Here is a 26126-nt window from a genome sequence, read left to right as displayed (position 1 = left end):
CATTATTCACTGCATTGTACTGCATACACTACATCACTTTTCTTGATGCTTTCATCCTTGCTTTCTAACGTCACAGCTTTACTGGATGGTAAAGTTGCATGGGACTGTCCTTTGCATTGGAAAGGGCTGCCAATACTTTCGACCTGATCTGTTCTGTTGTTTTCCTAATGTCTGATTCTGTTGGTGTGATGAGGTCAACGATTGGTACATGCTGTGTTGTGAAGTTTAAGCCTTTGGCTCCTCTTGCTGTGGTCCCTGTCTGACTGGTGCTTCATCCAGTGTGAAATTTCTTTTCTTTAACCTCCAGGTAAGTGCTGCTGCCTAGTATTGCTGGCCCATGACAGTAGGTCTTGGAATTTCCATGTCTGCCTTTCCTTGCTTCTGGTGTGTTGAGATAGCTGTGACTTTGCAATGAACTCAGTGACCTTCTCCAGGACTGCACTGTGTACATGGGATTTTAGTGTCTGTAGTAAGTTGTCAGCTGCTTTATTCAAAGCGTCACTGGTGAATTGGACTTGTCTCACTCTTTCATTCAGTAGCTGGTTCTGTGCCTTCTCTAGGACCATTCTAGCTCTCTGGCCTTTCACCATAGAACCTAGATGCTAGATGCTGGTGTTCATCCCAAAATGCTTAGTAAGATGTCTATGATGAGTCTCAGTCATCCAGGTTATGGTTGTCAAAGCAACTGTACTTGGTTGTAGGGTTCGAAAGAGGAGTTGGTCCTCTTGTGTTGAGTCTTGCGCTTCTTCAGTGGTTGTTTAGAAAAAATCAGCTTCTTCAGATAAGAAGCTAACCCAGACAATAACAATAAAAATCTTAATATTATAGTAGAAAGTTGGTTACGATTGATTTTAAGATCAGTGACTACTTTGACAAGAGCCGTTGCAGTGCTATGATTCACTGCTATGAAAACAACTGCATAGATGAACATGATACCAGTGAGGTTTTAGACAAACTTTTCAAGGATTTTAATAATAAGGAGCGGATAGGTTGGTGGATTGGAGATTGGTCTATAATTGCTAGTTACAGAGGGGTCTGGATTACTGTTTTCAGTAATGGAATGACAGCACGCTTGAGAGAATTAGGAAAAAAAAAAAAAACAGACTATTGGGAGGCATTAATGATGTGCAGAAGATCATCTGATGGGTTGAAGAGACATTTAAACAGTTTTGTGGGAATAGGGTCAAGAGGACAAGTGGAAGATTTAAGCTGCAGGACCACCTTGTCAAGATTGCTGGAGTCACAAGAATGGTGAACTACTGACTCTGTTGGACCAAGGTTGCTTCTGCCTGGAAACTAGGCTGGTTGTATCAGCAAATACAACAGGAGAACCAGAGGGACAAATTCGAATGACTGGGATAGAAGAAGCCGATGTGGGGATGCAATGTATAGGTGTTGCTGAGTGGAAAATTAGATGACTCACTTGATTCCACCCTCTAGATCATAAATCATTTTCCATTAACTTAGCTCATCTTACAAAACCTTGTACTTATTTATATTTGAACTCTCAATCACTCTTATTCCTATGATTTCATTTCATTATTCAGTTACAATAACACCTTAAATTCAATCATTGTCACGACTTGTAATATATACTATGACGAAAGCTCATGTCTATTACATTACTAGGACTGGGTGATTAAAGTTGTTTTACTCAAACTTCTTATGTGTGTCAGGGGAATAGGGATCTTAAGCTCTGTTGACAGTATCTGCTCCCTGAAACAGCAGGTGATGGACATCAAAAATGCTTCTAAAAACACATCTTATGAGGATAGGCCTTTAGTGGGTGTTTAGTCTGAAATCAGGTTGCGTTAATACAACATAGGGGGCTGTGTAAGTGGAGGCATGTAACTTCAGGTAACAGTGAGACATGAAATGCAATCCAGGAAGTTAATGTGGACTAATAGATCCACGACGTTGGAAGTTCCCCAGCAGTCTTCTGAGACAATATTTTAGAACTCTGGAACATTATCATGGCTTTCATTGCGAGAATCGCAAGGTAAGCAGTAGAAATACAGTGCTCTCATTACAAAGTAACCTATAAGGGATTTGTGCTTGCATGTACTTGGTTGACTATCACAGCACCTTGCTGGATGCATTACAGAATAAATTGAGCCAGGTGCAAATTATTTGCCATATGACCCAGCTTCTTTTAAAATTGACTGATGTCAATCTGGGCACAGTTTTATGAGGGATCTCTGGGTTGTAGATGGCGAGTACAACACAGTGTGTGACTTTGATATGGTAAGCCACAGTTTGTATCCTATGCCTTGCAGACCTTAATCATTGACACACTGATAAAAGCCTGTTTTGTTTTGGTTTGTCTGGTGTCTGCGAAGTGTGTGTGTGTGTGTGTGTGTGTGTGTGTGTGTGTGTGTGCGCGCGCGTGCGTGTGTGTGTTCATATGCATATGTGCATAACTCATGTTGTGGGGGCATAAATCTGTTTACACAGTCACACTGTGGGGACCCGCTTTCCTTATGGGGACAAAATATAAGTCCCCATCATGTAAATCATTCAATCTTAGGGTGAAGACTTGAGTTAAGGTTAGGGTAAGGGTTAGTTTTAGGTTGAGGTTTAGGCAGGGTAGTGGTCATGGTTAAGGTTTGGGTAAGTCTCAAGGAGATGAATTTAAGTCAATGTAATGTCCCCTCAGTTGATGGAATCATAACAATGTGTGTGTGTGTGTGTGTGTGTGTGTGTGTGTGTGTGTGTAGGGGGGATGGGTTAGACGGACCAGCAATGGGGGAAGTTCTTAATCATTCCCCAGTCAGTCTTTGGTCATCTTGTCAAGTGGCTCCCATCATCATGACATTTCAAATATGCATTAATTATCTTGCTGACTTGATGAGCTTTCTCTGATACTTACGTCCTCTCTCACACGCACAAACACACATACATACCTACACACACACATACGACACTCTGAAATAAATAAATAACCGTGAGATGTGTCATTCCCCATTGTCTTGCATCATTTTGAAGGAGCAGTTGTTAGATACTTTATGGCCTATTGTGGGAATGTAGCCATTATGCTGAGATTTATGGGGCTAATGTAAATGTGGTTTTCCAGCCCCACTCATCCTCCTATCTCTCTCCTGTCTCAGTACGAGGCTTTGCTATGCTCAGAATGGTCAGTATTTTGAATATAGGACCGTTTTTGTAACCTGTCATTCTGTCAGGTTAGATATTTTCAGTCTAAACAATCTATTGTCTACAGTTTTATTCTGGGAATTTCTGCCATGTTGTTATATGGACACTGTATTGCACTGTCAGTAGCTGTGATCGGAGGAAAGTACTAAATAAGAGAAATTTCACTGTATGTTAGTGATGTGCTGAAAGTTTCAATTTATGATAAAAGGACCTGTTGCTTGGAACTCTAACAGATAATGTTTTTACTGGCAGCTTTGTTCTGAAAATTATCAGTAAAATGCAATATGAATGGAATACCCATACTCCATGTGGCCAACCAGTTCATATGGATTTCGTGACTAAAAATAGATATGGATAGATTTCCTCCTAGGGGATGACAACCCATTTGTTTTCATTTTGCTGATGGTCATTGCCCCACACCCCACCTTCAGATCACACACTCTACAGTGACTCTGTCAGGTTGCATGTCTCATCCACCTTGCCTCAACCATACAGTTCTATTACACCGTAACAGCAGGAGCAGGGTGGTGGTGGTGGGTAAAGCAGTGACCTGCTGAGGACCATCAATGATTTCATGTTTGATTTATCTGTGTACCTCTTGATATAAACTAATCGCTGCACATTAAAACCAAATTGTACCTGCACAAGAGCAAGAATATGATTCACCTGGACTCTGGACAGAAGGAGCTTGTACTCATGACATGTGAGCACAGGGACAAAACTGTCACCTATTACAGCATGTGCATTACTGCTAAAACCTGATGTTGAATAGGTTGCTTAAAGTAACATTGTTTTTTTGGATGGTCTGTTTCTATCAGTGGTTGATGAAATTTCTTTCACACTGGAATTAGAAACTGTTTAAATGGCATGTATTCAAAGTAGTACTTTGGCTCACATTCCAAAGTTTCCCCACACAAATTAACTAAATTGTTAGTTATTCAGAAAATGACCCGTAAGACTGTTCTCTGATGTGGTGGCCCTATCAGAAGTATGACATGGTTTTGAAAACTGTTACAGATGATTGTTTGATCAATTGATCAGGCTTGATCAATTTGAACATTTTTTTATGCTATCAACTGATTCTGGTTCCAGTCTATATTGTTCATTGTAATGGTAGTTCTTTGCCTCCTTGACATGTGATGACAAATGGGAAGCAGTTAATTAAAATCATTTAACTCTAATTAAATTAAGAGCTGTGGAGAGGAAATGGGAAAGACCTGATATGAAAGAACCAATAAACAGATTTCAGCCTCACAATGAGGCAAGCCCTCCAGTCAACTTGACAAAAGCAATAACTAAAAATAAAAACAATGCTTGGCCTAACAGCACGCTCCAGTGTATTATTTATCTCAAAAACCTTTATTAATTGTTTGCCCCTGTTTGTTTAACTGGGCCCACTATAGCATTAAGAGAAATAGCCTGGTTAAAGATTGATAAGAGCAGGGCTGTTTTGTTTGTTTTTTCATTGTATGTGTGTGTCAGTGAGTGTATATGTGTACCTGCGTCCTATCTCCACCTGTATGTGTGCATACATGCTTGTGCTTTTCAGGTCACATTCATTGCTTGGTGAGCACTATTTTCTGACTTCTTTACCCTGTTTCTGACAGTTTACGAGTTACAAGCTAAATTTTAAAAGTCTTAGGCAAAATACCTTGGCACTGTAGTTTTTAGAAAAATTTACTCAGTCCATTCTGATGGAAGGTTTAATTTTGGATCTGATTCCCAGTTAACAAAATCCAGGCAGGATTTGTCAAACTCTGATGCTAACAAATCTCTTATGAAACTTTTTATTTCTCCCAGGTCGATCTGATAGTGAAGAGGAAGAGAAAACCATTTGAAGGCTTCTAACTTTAAGCCAGCACTGACCATTGATTTCACCAGTTACTAGTCCAGCAAGACCAACAGCTGATAGTGTCATGGCAGTTTCAAGAGATGAACTGTACCAGTTGAACTTTCATGAATATCATACCATTATTTTAAGCTTATCAGTATAATAACTTTGCATCAAGGTCTCCAGTATTTAAATCAACCAGTTTGTGAAAAATATGGTGTGTTAAGTTGAAGGGTACACCGGTTATTTATGTGTTAGATACATCTTATCTTATGCCGCTCATGTTGTTCAGCCAACAAAGGCGGGTTACAGATCTAAATTGAATCTTTGAGTTTTAGGTATTTATTACTTTAGTTACTTGCAAACCTAAATTGATCTGACTAAAGAATGCGAGAAGATTCTGACTTGATAAGCTGATTCGATATTGGATTCAGATTCGATAAAATGCTATCGAACCCCACCTCTACACAGAGTTGACAAGATAGTGCTTGTTGGGGCCAATTTTCAGCTGCGGATTAATACACAGTTGATGCTCTAGTCATTATTTCTAGCAGGATGGTGTATGTGGGATTGAGTCAAAATATATTCATAGTTCATGGTAAAACTGGAATATGTGATCCAATACAACAGTGTGGCTCGCTGATGTGTTTTTAATAGCTTTTGGACAACAGTGGAGATCTATGGCACAGACAAAGAAGATATATCAAGCTGCGGATACAGACACAACACCTGTTCATGGTGTACCTGTGACCTCTAGGAACCTAAAATACATATTTATTTCTGTTGTATTTTGTTGCTGTTTTTATTAAACATTTAACAAGCTCTGAATTGGCTTTCCCCCCCACTTTGTTTCCTTTTTTACTGTGTGTTTGCACATAGAGTATCTATTTGTATGTGGGGCTATCCATCTTGCATGTGTGGTATGAGTTTGACTGATGGTGTGGCAGTGGCCGGAGCGGCAAGGATCCGGAGTAGCAGCTGACAGGGTTCTCCTGCAGGGCCGTGCCTGGTATCGATCGCCTGAGCCTGGCCAGGTGTCTGCCAGAGAGAACAAGATCAGCCATGCAGACAGAAAGAGAGAGAATGGGGGAGTGAGAGGAGGAGAGTGGGAGGACATGGCCGACTGGGCTGACCCTAATGGAGGATGGTAAGAGGAGGAGGAGTAGGGCATGAGGGAAACATCAGCAGTAATGCAAGCATCTTATGGGGCAGCTAGGGGTCTGAGCTCACCCTTAGTGACAAGGTGAGAAGCTAAGCAGGAAGCTGGAAGGAGCTCAGAAGGTGTAGAACCACTGTGTCTTGCTGTCAAAAGGTGCCAGTTGAGGTGGGGTGGGCATCTGAGCAGGAAGCCTCTTGGACACATCATTTTAGAGGTTTTCTTGGCCTGTCAAATGAGAATCAGATCCAGAACACAATTGGCATCGAGCCTATCAGTCAATACAGTCCAGTCACAGAAAAATCTTTGTAGTATTACTTGGTTACCTTAGGTAAGTACTGTAGAAAGTACTTGAAATTACATTGTTATGCTACTTTATATGGGGGTGATGCAGTGGCGAAGTGCTTAGCTTAAGTATATTTGTCTGATAATACTTCTGCACTTTACTTGTACTGGGCATGTGGGTTATGTGGCTTTATTGGATCTTTTCTTTTTCTCTTTTCTCTGCAGACCAATTTAATGAAAGTTGAGTTTACAGGCTCCAAAACCAAACACATCTGCTAAAAGATGCTAAAAAGCTCCATCGAGCTCAAGGGAATAACAGAGTTGGAATTAACTGTCAGTGGGTTCATCACTATGTGTGACCCCTTTTACATTAAACATAGTAATTTAATAAATTAATATAAAACAATGACAAGTCCGGCTGTCATTTAGGATTATTTATGCTAAATGTTAGCATGGGGTAGTAGCAAAAGCAGCAAATGAATAATTTTGACATGATTTGATTTGGGCTGTATTTAGCATTTGTCATCAGTTGCCACTTTGAATAACTGTGTGCCAGGTTCATCTAATATGAATTCATTCCTTTATAAGATCTAGAGCATATGCCCATTTCCTGCAGTCATTCCATGTACTCACTATGTCAAAATATCTATAACGGACTGCTGAAAACCTCCTCTTTGTCCCACCCAAGGACAAATCCCTCCAGCTCATCTTCGTCCCTCTCTTTCAAGAAATGTTGCTGAACAGGATACAGGTTGTGGGCTCGTTGGTTGCCCTGTTTTTTATGTGAGTAGTGTCAACCCTCATCAGGCTAGTGCATTAACAGTGTCCTCTCTTTAAAAATCTAACCTGCCCACTCCCTTCTTATCCTGCAAACACCTTAAACAACTACTCACCTCCTTCCCCTGACATCATTTTGTGAAAGTTATTGTGACCCTTACTCAATCGCTGTCACCCTCCATCCGCACTTTCCTTTCTTGTAGTGTTGAGATGCTTTTGATGCCCCCACCCTTCCTTTGGTAGTTAAGGGTAAGGCTTAAAGGTGTCTTATCTCAAATGCATCATGGCTTCAATTGCTCCAGGGTCACTGGTGGATAGCCATAACCCTCAGAGGAGGCTTTCATTGTGGAAGGTAGATAGGAAGGTATCAGAAAGCAGCTGGTTGTCACTTTAGTCAGAAACACTGCCCATGTGGTACACATGGACAGAACTACTGATGACACACACTCATTTACTTATAGCATAGCAGTGGTATTTTACACAAAAATGTTCTTCCAAATTTGTCATGTCCATAAAGAAATGGTTTTCCCACTATGGAAGAACTTAACTGGCGTTTTCAATTGTTATTACCTAATCTTGAAGTCCCATTGAATTTGGCCAAAATTCTGATTAATGAGATATATTTTGATTTGAACAAAAGCAGCAATATTATTTATAACTGGAGGGATTTTTCCTCATATTGTTTATTAATGGTGCTGGAAAAAATATTGATGAAAGCAGAGTATGCCAGTCAGAAAAGCAAAACAATTCTTCAAAACAGAGTAAAACATTTCATAGAGTAGAGGGGAACTGCAGAGTTGACAAATGACAACATAAAACATTACATTAGTATACAGCAACCTGTATGTGTTCTGGCTGTCTATGTGAACATGACACATCCATATGTGTGTGTAGAAATAAAATCAAATGTCAACCAACACACTCACACATGCCGGCCACAAAATGAAAGCAAATTTCCTCCAATTAGATTTGCAAATCAAAAACCAATACATATAACAGAAAAGAATTAATGTTTTATATTCCTTGGTTACATTTTTTAACGAATGCATTTGGAAGATTTAGAATGTATTTGTGCCTGCTGCTTCCTACCATTATATGCTTCAATTCATACATCTATTTGTGTGCCCATAAAACGGGCATTGACTACCCATGTAAATTGTGTTCCCCACAATAAATTATATGCATACTTGCAAAAATACATAACTGCTGTCGGTCCCCCTGCTCCATGTCACCAGCATACTAATAGCGTCATGCTAGGAGGCCAATGATGCCTCTTCCATTATTTTTCCATTTAGCCATAATTTTGTGGAGGAAGTTAGAGTTGGTGAAATTGCCTCCCTGTGCTAGATTCTTACCATCCTCACACCTCGTCTCACAGACTGGCTCTATATCTCCTAGTCACTACTATTTCTTCTCTTCTCATTCAGCTTCTGAGGCACATGGGGGTTGTTTTCATCCTGGTGAGTGGATAGAAAACGCCAGTGACCTGTACACACCTTCGGTTCAGTGGGCGATTTCATCTCAAGCTGCTGAGGCTACAAGCTCAGGGGTTACAGGTCAAGTTATCCCACAGTGAAACAGACACCATGGAAAAGTAGGGAAAACCTGCTTTGTATGCCTGGCTGACACCACGAACATTATTGTATCATGAATCCTTTATCACTACTTAAAAGTCCAATGGAAATTAAACTGCATACTTTTTATTTATTTATGTATTTATTGCCACAGCATATAAATCTGCACTGTAAATCACACATCTCATTTTCTCTTTTGAGTAAACAATCAGCATACTAAAGAAAAATAATGTATACTGTATGTTCTGTTTGGTTGCATGATGGGGCACCCACAGTCTGTGCATATACCTGCCAGAATGCTGTAATTTCTGTCATTGTATGACATATATTCATACCAAATAGTCAATTAAATTAGTTTTATTTCATGTGATGCCATGTTCAGACCAACAGCAGTACTATGTAAAAAAAAAGTAGCCCCGTGATTCATTCTAGTGAGATTACTGGTTGATACAGTGGGTTGTGATGCAGATGTCACACAATGCTATGTCATCTGACAAGGCACTGACTACAAGTCTGTTTTCTTCTGTTTTACATGTGATTACAGTGGTTGTGTGTTGGGCCAAAACACAGGTGACCTACACTACTGCATCTGCTCTGCTAACGTGTTGCTTGAGCTACACCTCGATAGCCTGTGTAGACGTAGTATAACAGCCAGACATCAGCCTGAGACACAACAAAAAACAGAGCTTGAGAATTTAAACAGCTTACATTAGTGTTCTAGCTCATATCTCATTTTCTCCGTATATCCTGTCTCCTAGAAATTACATCTATATCGTATAAACTATTTTCAGAATTATGTTGTAGTGACAAACATTATCACTTCCTGGATTATGTTCACAGACCATGTGTTTTTTGAGTGAATGAAGTACTTTATTTATCTCTGTGTGGTTAGGTTTAGTGAACAAAAACACTTTGGTTGAGGTTTGGGAAATCTCTTCTTTCTGGTTAAAAGTTAATAATGATGCTGCATCTTTTTCTTGAAGTCCCTGTGCACTTTTTTTCTATATTAAACCTTGACTACAAATCTTTTCCTAGCTTTAATCAAGGGCTGCCAATGCCTAAACATAACCATAAAAAATGTTCATCATGCTGTAGTTGCTTTAAGCACACATTGTAGGCTATTGCAAGATCGGACATTTTGGCATTTAGTGTCATCATTTTGCCACTTACCAGATATGCTAACAAACAACATTTCCTCATTATGTTAATCCTGTAATTTCATCTGCAAATTAGTTGTATATATTAAACATAGCTTGGAGGAGACAAGGTTCCCCTCTGTATAAACAAACATGGCAGGGCTGAACAGTGCAAAATGCTTTGTGATGTGTGTGTGTGAGCTGATGTTTGTTCATGAGATGAATCAATGCAGTTTCAGTATTTGACTTGGTTGCTGTAGTCTATCGTGCCGTTAAAAATCATGTCTCAGGCTGCATAGGGTCCATACTTACATCAAACATCAATTCCCACAATTCCTAAGGAACAATGCCATAATTCCTGTACAGTTGCCTCTACGTTGTTTCCTCAGCGAGTTCATAGATACAGCATATGCATGTAGAGACCCCATTGCCTTCTGATATTCATTGGACCGATGTGTCAGTGCAGATACCATGTTAGTACAGCAGTTTGGTTTGCTAAAAGTATTTTTGGTGCAGCATGCTTGGTTAAATGAAAAATGTGGGTTTTCATATCAAAATATTTGCAAATATCTTCTGTACAAGACTGATTCCAAAAAATGACCTATGCTGAGTACAAAGATAATATATTTCATGTTTTACCTCACCAACTTCATTGATTTTAGTAAATATCTGTTTATTCTGAATTTGATGTAGCAACATGTTTCAAACAAGTCAGGACAGGAGCAACAAAAGACTGGGAAAGTTGTGGAATGCTCCAGAAACACCTGTTTGGAACATTCCACAGGTAAACAGGTTCATTGGTAACAGGTGATAGGATCATGATTGGGTATGAAAGGGGCATCCTGGAAAGGCTCAGTCATTCACAAACAAGGATGGAGCGAGGTTCACCTCTTTGTGAACACATGGGTGTATAAAGGATTAATGTTACACATTAACCTGCTGAATGAGCTATCAGACAAATACCCACTTTTCACAATGGATTCATACAGATTGCCAATTAGTCAACTGTAGCATTTTAAAAAGCTTAAAAACGGACATGCAGATGTCCACATTGGACAATTTATGCTCAATGTTGTGGCCCTTATTCTTTAATATTACTGATAACAAAACGCTTTTATGATTTTAGCTGGACTACTATACTTTATTTTACTTTATTTCATATATTTCAAAATGGTTTTGGATTAAGACTATATTAAGTTATTTGTATACGTGTACATGATTTCTGTCTCAAAATATGTAGAATATGAAAAACAGTCATTTAAAAGACGTGAAACCAAATGTGCTCAGGGAGATGTGTAAGTGTGAGTGATGCTTGAGGCAGAATGGTCCATGAGGAGGGTTTACATACAGGGGCTGAGGGTTGAAGGTCGCCAGCGCTGCTGAGCACACATACACACACAGCACAAAACACACATACTCTTAAAGCTGTTCACTATTTCTGTCTCTCTCTCTCACACACACACACAACCCAGTGCGCACATACACACACACACACACACACACACACACACACACACACACACACACACAATATTTAGAGCTCTCGCACAGCTCTTATGGTCGTGGAAAACCAATAAAATTGCAAATTTCCCTTCATATTTTCACAATATCCTAAATAAACAACAGCCTAGCTTTGCTCTCTCTCTCTCTCTCTCTCTCTCTCTCTCTCTCTCTCTCTCTCTCTCTCTCTCTCTCCTTCCCCAACATTAAATATTAATCTGTACGTGGCTGGCATAACTCCAATCAGAGGAGAAGAGTTGACATATAGGCAGAGGGTGGCTGCCCCTCTCTAGGTAAACAGTAAGCAGATTGTTACGTCCCCACCCATCCACACATACACCACCACCACCAGATCCATCTCCACCTCCACCTCTCTCTCTCATGGCAAATTCACTTTGCAATTGCAAAAATGTACCCTCCATGGAAACTGGGAATAAAACATGTTCATGAAGTCTTGTTTGGAGTCTCTTCAAATGGCATCATTAGAATAAATTCACAAACAAACTTTTGTGAGTTTGGTCAGTTCTACAGTTTGTGACTAAACAAACTGCAGTGTATCCATCAAATGACATGGATCACGTTTGATTTTAAAGAAACAGTACAACATTTTGAAAGTCAATGTCAGCGTGATCTGTGTGATAAAGCTGAGGGATGATTAGCCTAGCTTAGCACATCCAAGCTTAGACTGGAAGCAGAGCGTTACAGCTAACTTGCTATCAATTTGACATCAGTTTCTTTTCTGTGCCTTCTTTCAGTCCAGAGATCCAGATCCAGATCCAAAGGCTTCTGGAACATGATTAGCTTACTGCAAAGTGGGTTGAAACTGCCAGCCTGGCTATCTCAAAAGTGGAAATGCCTTCAAGTAGCTCCAGGTCTGTCTTTCTTACACATATATCTATTTTTTAGCATGTGTAGAAATGCAAAAATCTAAAAATGAGGTGGGGGCTTATTGTTGAACAGCAAGCATCAGTGCACAGACAGAGCAAGTTCCCAGGTTTGATCAGTCACACAGTGCCTCTAGCAAAACATTTTTTGCCATTTTTTTTATATATATATTTAATATATATTATTACTATAGTGCAATGTAAAGTAGATGAGGAAGTAGTTTGTAAGTACACATGTAAGTAATCTGTTGACACAAAACATGAAATAATCTCAAAGAGCAAAATGTAAAGGTGTTCTCTTCTATAATAATGGTTTAACATGCTGTGGGACTTTTAGCTAAACCAAGCAGCAGAGAGCGACAGTCTCTGCTTTGAAACATTTTTAACACAACACAATACAAGGTAATTGTAGATGGAATGGACATTCTCGATGCAATAGCACATGCAAATGCAATTATTTCAAACATCCATCCATCCATGTCCAACATTGCTGGACAAAAAAAAAAAAAAAAAAAAGAAAAGAAAAATTTTGAATCAGAATCAGTTATGCATTTGATTTAGATCAACCAAGACCAAAGTTCATTAGCAAATGTAATTTATAGAAAACAAGAACAGTGAATGAATCCAGATTTGATACCCTAATGGGTATTTGGGGGAGCAGGACAGTGTATGTGGGATTCAGTTTCTGCTTTGAATTACTTTACATGCAATTCAAGGAAATGTGAAAGCACTATCACAGATAATGTCAATCATGATGACTTAAAGGTAAAAATATATCAACGAATGAGAGTGTGTGCAGTGTAAGAGTGCACCTGTTAGTTCTACAGGCAGCAACATCACTCATTTATATATGGCACACACACACACACACACACACACACACACACACACACACACACACACGTCACTTATTAAATCTCACTCATCAAATTTCAAGAAAGGCATGACCCTAAAACTGAAACATCAATATGCAGATTTTTTTTTTTTTTTTTTTTCTCTGAACTTACAAATGATACGATGCTGGTCAGTTCCAACATCAGCACAGCCACACACACACACACAACTATCACCCTTAAAAATATCCAGCTTCCCATCCAGGAAGAGCACCTCCTCCTTCTCCTGCTCCTTTTTTTCCTGAATTCCTTCCTTCTACTCATCCTCTCCGTCACATAGAAGTGTATGAGAAACTTCACACTGCTGTGACACCACAAGGGGCAGCAGAGGTACACGCCACACTACCTGCAGCTTCTTGGATCGCTTTGAACAGGTGGACTAACCTTTTCTACTTAAATATCTGGCAAAAGAAAGAAGGAAAGAAAGAAAGGCGATGAAACAAAAACACTGAGCAAACAAACAAGCACCAAGCAGGCTACAAGATGAAGAGAAAAAAAGGCAAAGCGCAACAGAAGCACACAAATCTTATAGAACAGAAATACAGTAAACATGCAATGGTCTAAGTACAAACTACAAACCAACAAGAAAAAGAAGAAATAGAGATCAATGCAAGAATAAGCCAAAAGGTAGAAACAAAGCAAGAAACAAACACTATCTGGATGCTGTTTTAATATGATCTGAATAGATCATAATAACACTAAGACAACAAATGCAAAGGAAACAATGATTATGGAAAAACTTTTAAAAAGAAAGATTAAAAAAAGCTTTGAAATGGGGCAGAAACAGTATAAACCAGTGTCTTTATAACCTGCTCACACACACACTTTCTCAAATATACATACACCCACACTTACATGTCAGCTGTGGTTGCCACCCATGAACATTCCTGACTGTGTGCACACATGAGCCAGTATTGTGACTAAGCACAAACACATGAATACATACACGAATAAACACACACACACACACACACACACACACACACACACACACACACACACACACACACAGATCATTGTGGGTAAACAGATAGTGCCCACCTGTCACACCAACTCTGAATCTGATCACAGCAAAGAAGCAGGGATCAGGGCAGGGGTGTGTGTGTGTGTGTGTGTGTGTGTGTGTGTGTGTGTGTGTGTGTGTGTGAGTGTGCACGTGCACACATCGTGGAATCTCTATGAGAATGTTGGTGAGAGTAACTGTGCTGTGCAGTCATCCTCGAAGCCGTCAGAAATGACTTAGTGAGAAAAAGGTAATAATGTCAAATCTGTGAGCAAATACATATTTAATAGAAGTGTATACAGTGTTAGTGTACTTTAGGGACCATACACTATACTGCACTAATGTTTCTAGAGGTCATTTTGTATAGGGACAGTTAGATAGGTATACAAAGTTTCAAGTTATTCGAGGACAGGGAAATTTTTCTACATGTTTTAAGTCATGTTTGGACAGGAATAACACCAGGGTTCCCTCTGTTATTCCCAGTAATTGCATAGTATTTCAAAGGACACCTGTGTTCTCATGTAAATTTGCTCTGTAATAAAACCTCTGCAATATTGTCCCAACCTTAAAGATAAATATATTCATCTTGATTTGGTTCCTCAAATTGACTATTCAGAACATTAATTAGGCCCCAACAGCACAAGCTAATTATAGATGTAATGGACATGCTCAATGCAGTAACACATAAAAAATGCAATTATTTAAAACATCCTCTCTTTGGACAAAACCTAAAAAATAAAAATTTGGAATCAGAATCAGTTATGTATTTGTTTTTGATCAAACAAGCCATGGGAACTATTTTAAGCAGTGGATTCATCCACATTTGTTGCTGTTGAGAGTATTTGGGGCAGCAGGACTGTGTATGTGGGATTGAGTCAAAGAAACTACAGTATGTGTGCTCATGGTAATGAAGGAACCTGTTATCCAGCACACCAGTGTGGCTGATGTATGTGTTTTAATAGTTTTTGGACAACAGTTGTGGCACAGAGGAAGAAGTTAGGCTTTAATACAATACTACTACATAATATCACAAGATATAGCAAGTATTGTTCAATATTCAAAGTATTTTTCATTTAGAAGTAGAATCACATAATTCTGTAGATTAATTGTTTAGTTTGAATGTGATGTTGGAGGCTTTCCTTGCTGAGAACTGTTATGTATTATATATGTCAAGTGCCACTAGAAAGCTGATTTTAGATACTAAACAACCTTATATGTCAGTTTTTCATGTATATAATATGTAACTTCAAGATTACAAACCACATTTCATCTGATAATATTACTCCTGACTTTTCAGGGAGCTGGCTACAGAAACATGGTCAAACCCCTTCAATCCCGTACAAATGTGCATCAGAAAGAGGGCTCTGTGAATATTTTACCAAATGGTGTGCCAGTCAGGAAATGCCATGAGTGCAGTAGTGCGCAGTGTTTTAGGGCCTTATCAGAAATAATCTCCATCCAAACTAACACACCTGACAATGAATATGACATGGCCTTTCATGTACTTTCATGGGCATGAGCATGCAGGTCTTTGGTGTGTGCCTCCTGCACATGTAGGCAGCAGTAGCATGATGAAATGCAGAGTTTAACTGCACAAAGCTGCTGGCATAGACAGCCAGGTGTCCTTCAGGTCATTGCAGGGATCCTCCGGTACATGAGGGAGTCATGCTTGATAGGAATTTTGGAATAATCTGAGTAACTCCAGCAGCTGAAGCCTCATATTAACTTAATGTAAACCTTTGAACACATTTTTACACAGTGAAAACTGTGGATTTTGTCTCCCATCACTTACAGTATGCTGGAAGCACATTAGGAGTGGGTCTCTTAATGGCCAATAAGACCGGAGGAATAATTGTAGAAAGCAATACCTGTTTCAGTGTCCTGACTATTGTTTTAAGAGAGACTTGATAAATTGTGAACTTGTCCTTTAAATTGTCTTGTAATGCCTTAGGTTTATCTGCTCACAAGAAATAAAAAACTAAACAGCATATGCTTGTACTTAAATTAATCAAGAAACAATAAAACATGAACAGTGTTTGAACCCCACAGTTTGTTCAGTTGCCATGGAACTCACACTTTCCATTTTTACAAGACGCAGTCGGTATGTGTGACTTTCTCTTTCATCTCAGTCTGGCTTGATTTGTGCTCAAATTCTACAGCAAAAAATCAAATTGCAAACTGCAAGTAAACTTGCAAATGACTTTGTTATGATGCTTCAGCATCCCATTCAGAAAAAAACACATCTCCTCTCCACTTTGTCCTCACTGTCATCCCATATCACTTCTATTTTCCCATCCCTTCTCCAGTTGACACTCTGTCCACCCTCACTTTCTCTCCAACAATGATCAAAGTTTCCCATCCCTTGTTCACCCCCATCCTTCTCCCATGTCCGACTCCCCCACTCAACTTATTGTCTTATAGGCTCGCTATGGAGACCTCAGCTAAACCCCGCTGCACAAACACACACGCAGACACACACACACACACACACACACACACACACACACACACATTTAGTCAGAGAACCTCAGTCTGCTCCCCTCCTCCATGATGGACTGGGATTGGCTCCCACTGTCACAGTGTGTGATTGCAACCTCCGTTTGACCTGCTGGGGATATATGGTGTCCCCGGGTTATCTACATAATGCACAGGGAGAGAGGTGGCGGAAGCCATCTGAGAACAAGAGAGGAGAGTGAGGAGGGGTGAAATAGAGGGAGAGAGAGGGAGGGAGAGAGAGAGAGCGAGAGAGAGAGAGAGAGAGAGAGAGGCTGAATGAAAAGATATTGCTGGGAACAGAGTTGGATTAGATAGACAATAGTGTTGGCTAAATGTCTGGAGCAAATGCTGCTGTTTATTGGAAGCCAGTGAAAGGCTAGCCTGAGTGTGTGTGTGTGTGTGTGTGTGTGTGTGTGTGTGTGTGTGTGTGTGTGTGTTGGCTGTCTTGTTTTTATGGAGTTTAAAGGACAGAACATTTTTGTTCCATTGAAACTATATTGGTAATTAATGTGCATGCATTCATGAGTGTCGTGAGTTGACGTCTACACTTGCTTTAAACTCTCCCTGAGAAGAATGTAATAGCTTAGTGAGCCCAAGGAAGAACAAAAAGAGGCCCTAAGACCTCCAGCCCCCAACCCTGCAACTCAAATTTAAAAGTCCATATTTAAGGTTAGAACATATTTTTTAAATACTCTCTAAAATGTCTCAAAGCAATGTTGTCTAATTGGCTTATCTGCATCCTGCTTACAGATTACTGAATCCCTACAGAACGAAGATCAACAAGCGCCAGTGCGTGCCAATGACTTTTTTTTGCCCTGGGTACACCTCCCAACCCTTGACTGGTGTATTGTTGGTAGGGGCCGTATGCAGACACTACCCAGGGCCACAAACAAAATACTGGCTAAAAGACCAAAAAAAATCCATTGTTTCATTTACAGTTGGTATTCACCTGAAAGAAAAAAGATAACATAAATCAAAGAATAATTAGAATTTATCTGTAATAAAGGTTACTTCATTGTCACTTTCACTGACACTTTTCACAGTGGACGTCATGATCTGAATAGGGCCCGAGAAAGACAGGGCTGGTCTGGTGGTGTAGTATGATATGAAAAAGTGTTACAGTATGCTTTGAAACTATAATTTGATGGGGGTTTTTTTAATATAATTATTTTATAATAAATGTAGTCCTGTATCAGTTTAATCAGGATATCATATATTTATTCAACAGGTCCACCATACCGCATTGTAATCTACAGTTACTACCAAACTTTTGGCATATTACAAAACACAGTATTTTTATCCTCCAGGGAAAGTCTTTAAGGTATCCCCAGAAGTATCTACGCTTGTCAGACTTGTTGTTGACCTGTTGTCAATATGTACAAAGACTTTTCTTAAATAAACTGTCATGTAATAAAATGTATTGTTGGTTATTGACCGTGCAAGTTAGCTAGCCAGCAAGCAAAGACAGCTATTGTGACTGGCTAGCTCCAGCATGTCCCTTGCCGACTAGCATGTTTTGGTACCAACACCTACCAGCTAACCCTGCAAGTAATCACTGCATCACCAAGCTTCTAGGTCTGCCTATTTCATTCATTCATTCTCTCCATACTGGTTCTGAAGTCATCCATTCATAGATTGACTCTAAAATATATTCTAAAGTTCAGCCAAAGCAAATCAGACTTCAGTGATCTGAGTTGGCCAACATGATACACTGTTATTTCGTGGCTCCAGGGGAAGTGTTCTTTCTTGCCGAGCTGTAGAGGAGAGATACTTCCTACTAGTTGCATCTATTTGGTGTTGGGACATATAAATAAACCTAAAAATGACAACCAGGATGAAAACGCCAACGTTATTCAGCTAAATCAGATAGCTGAAGCCTAGTATTAGCTTCTATCTGCTATCTGTATTTCCTGAGTGTGCATTATATTGACAGAAAGTTTACAAAGCAACCGCTTTGGTGAAGTATTGTCCTCACTGTATCGTCCTTAGCGAGGCGCTAACAGATGCCAAGGGCTTGAAATGTAATTTCAATTTGTGTATCTTTTGAATAACATCAAACATGTTGCTTGGATAATATGGCGATTGGTATTAATGGAACTCATGGAATGAGTTCCATTAATTTGACAAGGAGAGCTTATTTTCCACCTTTTGTTTGAGTGAAAATTGAAGGACACGCCTGTGTGTGGAAAAACTGCCAGGTGTTTTGCTGTTATAATAGCCAACCTTAATACATGACATGTGACATACTATAGTTGTGTGCTGAGCCCTTAAACACCAAGTAAAAGCCTCAGGTCATTGATCATCTTCAAACATTGTACGATGATACATAATCCCTCCCCATAATACCCTCTTCATAATCATCATGACAACTGGCAGCTCCCCATACAAATAAAACAGACGTGGAAAACAGATAAAAAACAGGGCCGTTTAAGAAGTGGCCCATTATGACACATTCCCTCTCCTTTTATTTTTTCATGATAGCAAACGATCAATTATCCAGATGGCAAGAGATGTGGAGGGGCGGCTGGCATTGTCCACAAACACACACATTCACACACATATTTACACATTTAAAGAGACACACAAAGATACATAAATTTAAAAGCAGAAATCACACCCTCTGACGCATACACACAAGCTCAGATACACACAGTCATAAACATCTGTTGTGTTGTAGCCTATGCAAAGGTATCCCGCCATGCTGCCTATAGCAGCAGCAAGTGCACAGATGAGGCCTACAGCTGCTCGATGGTTCCCAGTGAGAGTATAGCACCGCTGTGATGGATAAGGTGGGATTCTTCTAATTGACAGTTTGTGAGGAAACAGATGGTTTATTTGCTGGCATTTATCACGTCTTTATGACCAGCAGAAGATAGCATTACAGAGAAAGGAGAGACCCTCTTTGAGCATTTCACAAGTTTCATTGTTTATACTGTAAAGCTCCAGCTACAAAAACCCAGATGTGGACTGTAAATGTTACTGCTTAGAGTATCTAACAGTTTGAAACACAATTTAAGATTAAATTTGAAATTAATTTATTTCATTGTCATAAAAGTAGTTCAGTTGCTAAATTTAATCAAACCTTAACTATAGGTGGCTGATAAGAAAACACTAATTGGCTCATTTTGGAATGCATTAACAAACAACTAAGTCAAATGGTTAAAGCCTTGTTGAAATGACCATGTGAATGTGTCAGACTTTTGAAGGAGATCTGTGCAGTCTGATCACGGCCTGATCTCTCCCTATCATCCAGTTTCTAAACATCTTCAAATGTGCATGTATCAAAGGACGTGTGGATCTCACTTGTAGACCTGTGTGCGTCTGTGTGTGTGTATACAATATGTGTATGCATGCATTCATGTGTCAAGGTTGTTTCCATCAACCTCCTTACCTCCTGGAGTTTCCATTATGCCTGTGACCATTCTATAAAATGGAGGTCATATCGGGTGTCATTTCCTCCAACCTGCCTCATCCAAAATGCATCATTTTCCCACAAATGACACACACAATGTTTCAGCAGCGGAAAAAGCCCAGCTGAAATACAGCGTCACGTCTTCTACGTAGTTTAAACAGCGATGAACAGACAGACCGACATATAAATAGATAGAAAACAACTGGACACACATGCAGCCCTGAATATTTATATGCCAGCAGAACTTTGTCCAGCAGTCAAATTTGATGTAAATTGAATTTTCATTTTGATTCTAACAAGCAAAAGTTCATGGACATTATTCTGCCGAACCACTGAAATCACTGCTAATCAATGCTAATCACAACTGATAGTGTTGTGAAATGTTTTAGTTCAACATTTCAGAGAACTAACCCATGTTAGAAAGTCATTTATTTAAAGACAGCCAGTTTTCATTCCAGTTTTTACTGAAACTGCAAGATATATTCGGCTTTCATGTCAGTACATTAAATATGACGCTGACACTAGGATCAGGATCTCGGACGTATACAATTTTTTTTTGTTGAATATGTACAGAAACATCAGAGTTTTTCCCTGCTAGAAGCAGCGGACTTTAAGACTTAGTAGGGTAGTAGGAGATGTTATCTAAAGTGCACTCTTTAGTGTTGAAGTAGGTCACTTTGCATCCAATCACCTCCAAATGCTGTATTGAGACCAATGTAGCACTACATGACATGACACAGTGCTCTCATTTATTTCAGCACATGAAGGGTCCAACACAATGGTCTCTGGCAGAAAAAGCAAAATGCAGAGTTGTCCAGGAAAAAAGCGCAGGTGATACGTTGGTCTCAAAATGGCTGGTGCACTCTGACCTTTCGATTGACACCTTACTTGATCAATTAGGATCTTCTATGCTACGTCCACAGCCAACAACAGCCAACGAGAGCCCGTGTTAAATGGAAGTGCCTCATTCTCTTCTGTCGTGTAAAGATTGAGCCAGTCGCAACTGACTGTGCTGATGACTGGTGCATTGTATAGCCAATTAAATTTAAAAAATGAGCATATGCAGCCAATTTTACAGCCTAATCAAGGAATTCAGGGATATTACACAGGGATTGAAATGACACAGTAAATGGTCCCAATATAAATTCATATAGCCTAAATATGAGTATAGATACCCAAAGAACTCCTGGCTATACTGAAGTATGCTATGTTACATATACATATATACATATACACATGTATGTATGTATGTATGTATGTATGTACGTAACATGAAAACGTTGGAATAATATATATATATATACACACACTCACACACACACACACACACACACACATATATATATATATATAAAATTTTGACTAGAATAGGGCTTCATGCTGTGGTCCCATTGTGTTTTCCAGCTAATAAGGCTGAGATACAGTCATCTGCAAGCTCAATGCTAGTAGCACTTCCAGTGATTCTGATTGCTGGGAATAAATCTTTAAACCCAACCCATGCATGTACTCTAAATGGTTCATGAACATCAGTGGAAGTGGAGGGGTTACTCTCAGTGATACCTGATGTAACACACCCTACCCAAGTCCTGTGTTTTTTGTAAGCAGAGCCATGTTCAGTCTGAATGCCAGAAGAAGAGGTTTGTCACACCATTACAACGTCATGCTACTTCTGCCTTTGCTTTTGACAGAGAAGTCATTGGTTGCATTTCAGCGAACGTGAACATAGGTTGTTGTAAGCGCTTAAACCAACAAACAAACAATGCTGGCGTGATTCTGGTGCGGACAGTCTTGTACATGCAAGAACACTGGCCTCATGTATCCCGTCCAGCACCTTCTTCTTGTGTATTTCTGTAGGAACACATGCAGGGAAATTTGAGCCCACAGGCCCCCTGAAGTGTTACAGCCCCTACATCATGAGGACCACTTTTGGCCCCTTACTGCCCTAACTGCACCACTGCACCCGCCCATATCAGGACTCCAGACATGGGGCTTTATTGACTGGTTTGGGATCGTCCTCCTCAGGGTAGCCTACTTATCCTTGCAGCTCTGCCTCCATCACAAGAAGATAATCTCCTGTGATTACCTTCTATTTCTCATCTGCTCGCTCTATCTCTCTTCCTCTCTCTCTGTTTTGTCGATTTCCACTCCACTCCGCTCTGTTGTTGCATGACCTACCCCCCCCCCCCCCCCTTCTTTCTCTCATTCTCTCCTCAGCTCTTTTTTTTAGTTTGGGAGTAGACGTTGTGAATAGAGAAGACCTCATCTCCAGCACTGTCTCACTGTGTGTTCTTTTGTACAGGCACTCCTCGGCCAGCTGCCTATTCACACAGCCTTGCCAATTAGGACCCCATTCAGAGAGCATGAGAGAGGACATGAGATGAGATCGGTCACCACCAACACCATGCCCCCCCTCACTTTAGACATGGCCTGATTTTAAAGCTTCTTCTAAAGCTTCTTCTTCAATGACTCATCTGCTCTGTCTTCTTTATCTCCTCTCGTCAGTATTTTCTTTTTATGGGCTTTATTTTTAGTAGGGCTTGATGGACAATGTTTTTTTTTTTGACACCTGATACTGAATTGGAGAGTTAGATTGATTGAGCTGATTTGTCTGCACCAATACTTAGTATCAACCTGACCATGTTCTTCCCTGACAATCAAAGATTCACTTCTCTATCCATCTCTGAAAAAGAATTTAGGTCACGATTGGACATTAAAAAAGGGCTATCAACGAGCATTCTAAATTTGAATATATAATCGAATTGTTAGAAAATCCCCAGAGATTCGATTGTGAAAATTGATTGTGTAAAAAGCAGCACTACTGCAGCTGTTCTCACATGGGCCTGGACTGCTGCACTGATTGCACTGCATGATGGACTCACACAGAGTCACACAACCAGAGTTTTTTAGAATCGGTAATTACCGTTGTTTTACCAGGAAAATCCATTTAAGTTCAAAATATTTAAATCTCTCAGGATGTGCAGTGAAATTAATTTTTTCAAGTTGGATGTGAAAATATTTGCTTCACGCTGTTTCCTCCACTGTTTCTCTGATGTCCGCCCTGCCTCTCATTCCTCTCCCGATTGGATGAATTAAGGGAGGCTGAGGATCAAGTCAAGAATCCAGTCTTAATCACATGGCATGGTTAGGAAGACTTTGTTTATGATAGCCCCAAACTGATGATGTCATCATCACCTCCACAATGGAATTAGGCCCCACATTGAGTACTGGCACATAACATGAGTATAACCCTATAGTTTCCCACCCCTGTCCAGTTTCAGTGAGGGTTTGGGTGTCAATGTTATAGTCAATGTGAGCGTGTAGTAAAAAGTGACCATTTGGGATGAGAGAGCAGTGGGCTAATGCTAAGGAGCAGGAAAGTTTTGCTAGATGCCACACAGATCCTTTAGCCAGCTCTACATCAATGTACAGCATAGTTACGCTAAAAGCAAAAGAAATATTTTTGTAATAATTTTACTTTAATGTCATACTTGTGTACTTAAAAATGAAATAAAAGTCACAGTGCTTTCACCCTTCATTCCAAATATTTAAGAAAACTTGCACTCAAATATTTTTTAACATTAGCAAAACATTCTCCAAGCTTTATACCAGGGTTCAATGTTTGCATTTTATTGAAGCCCTATGTTCTATGAGTGAAATATTGCCAGAAAAGGCTGCAGTGTTGTTAATTTGGAGTCTTTGTTAAAATGTAAAATGACCTTTTGCAAGTTTGAAAAACGGTTAGCCATGCATGTGCTTGTAATGAGGGACCACAGGTGGGTCTGGCAGAGTTTAAGAGGTTGACTCAAGCAGGCGATTTTAGGACTTTTCCATCACTGAAAGCTTTAATCAACACAGACACCAACTTACACATTCACTTCCTCATGTTGGCTGCCCACACTCACACTCTACCCACTACAATGGCCCTCTAATCTTGCTCTATAGAGCAATCATTAACAGGCCGATTCCACTGTGGCTGAGATGGGTGGAATAAAAAGAAAGAGGAATGTAGGGAGGGGAGCAGAGAAGGGGCCTGTAATGGATACTGGGGCCAGTAATTAGGCGCCAGGTCCCGTGTTAAAGTGTCATGACTTTGGGAGAGCCATTTAGCCTGCTAATGAGTCTCTAACAGTTTATTGATGCCACTTCTCCCATCACTTTTCTGACGCTTGCTTCCCTTCAGCCCATTTTTCCCTCTGCCCTGTGGGACTCCCCGAGCAACCATTGTCGCTAATTAATTGAAATTAGGACAGATCAAATGCATTCCAACTTTTCTCATATGAGCAGAAGTACCTGAGGGAATGAAATTCCAATTTAGAAACTTGGGGATTTCTGGTCCGCCCCTTGAACGGTGTTAAATGAGGACTTTTAATACGGGTGCAAGCCACTAATGCATCCGAGTAATAGACGCTAATCTAGGGGCCATTGTGGCCCTATTGTCCAACTTGATTCATTGTGATTCAGAGGAATTTGTATCAGTGTGGTACCATAGTTCTTTCTTGATTGGTTTGCCTTGGGACACTTCTTTTTTTTTTTTTCTCTCAGTGTCCATACCAATTGCATTCTCTTCAGTAAAATAATGAATTAAGACCTTTGATTACAGAGCTTGCATTCACTTTTGCTCAGCTGCCTGGTCCCTTTGTAAACAGCCCCAAGACACTGCATATTATGATGTTTGTCTGTCTGAAGCTAAAAATTAAAAATCACTTATTCTTTACCTATACCTTCCTGAGACCAGTATCAAAAGTCTTTTTCGAGGTTTTGCAAGTGAGTTTTCTATCAATTTCTGTTTCCTATGTAAAAATCAGCTATTCACTGATATGCCCTCATTCTAGTGTATGTTTATTTTCCTGTAACAGCTGTGAAGGCTCTGCAGGTGTTGTGAGTGGAACTGAATTTCTGAGTAAACGTTCCTATGGATGTATTGATTTGGAAGAACAGTGGCAGACAAGGCAGAGCTGGATTACCACAGCTACCCACAGGTGAAAAAAATTACAATTGCAATTAGTCATTTGGCAGACACACACGTAGTTCTGGGGTTCAGTATACTGCCCAAGGATACTTTGGCATGTGGACTGCTGAGGCCAGGAATCGAACCATAGGTGGGCGACCTACCTCTTGAACCTCAGGAGTCCTCACACAGCTCACACAGGGAAGTCTCAGATGACAAAATGTTAAAGGCTTGTACACCTACACAGGTGTTTCAACTTCTCATGGCGGAATAGACCTCTGTTTAGGTTGAAATTGGTGGAGTTGTGCTGGAGTAATAGGCTGGTCAAAGAGATGGTCAGAGAGACGTCAATCAAACACAAAATAAACAGTTCTAATATGGACAGTAGATGTGCTGGACCTTTAAGAACAAAACCTGCTCACGCTTTCAGTTCAGTTGGCAGTAGTTTTCCAACTCAGCACTGTCTTCCAGCAACACACAGTCACACTGTGGGTTGTCACTGCACCAATACACTTTTCTGGTGTTAGCCATTTAGCAAAGGATACTGGTAACTGTCAATGGCCATTACTGTGGTCTCAAATCTGCATTTGAGGAATATTCCCTTCATTCTTCCGAGCTTCGCATGTTTCCAATAACAAAAGCAAGAAGTGACTTTTTGCAGTACAGGCAGCATAATGATAAGGTGATTTTACTGTCATCGTTATGGAACATAAATTCATTTTACAGACCTATTTTCACACCAGAAATAACATTAAACTCTCATTAAAGGGCAACACAGAATACAAATGTAGAATTGTAACCTTTTTTTGTTTAAATAAAATTTATAGATTAAATAAACTTAGTAAAATCGAATTTTAAAAAAGAATAATAATAAGTGGCTTGTTTTGTTTCTATTCTACTCTATTCTACTTATTTCTATTCCACCATGGCAATTCACTATATAAGTGCAGTGAACAAATTAATGGCTGGATATGCCAGAATAATTTTTTGGTATCTACCTGTGAAACTGAGGTGATGATGATGTGGCATAAACAAAGAAATATGAACTTATATTACATCTATTTTCATCCTCTGTGCT

The sequence above is a fragment of the Chaetodon auriga genome, chromosome 7 (assembly GCF_051107435.1).
Source record: "Chaetodon auriga isolate fChaAug3 chromosome 7, fChaAug3.hap1, whole genome shotgun sequence".
Taxonomy (NCBI): Eukaryota; Metazoa; Chordata; class Actinopteri; order Chaetodontiformes; family Chaetodontidae; genus Chaetodon; species Chaetodon auriga.
The sequence above is the reverse complement of the archived record's forward strand: the minus strand, read 5'-3'. Positions refer to the sequence as shown.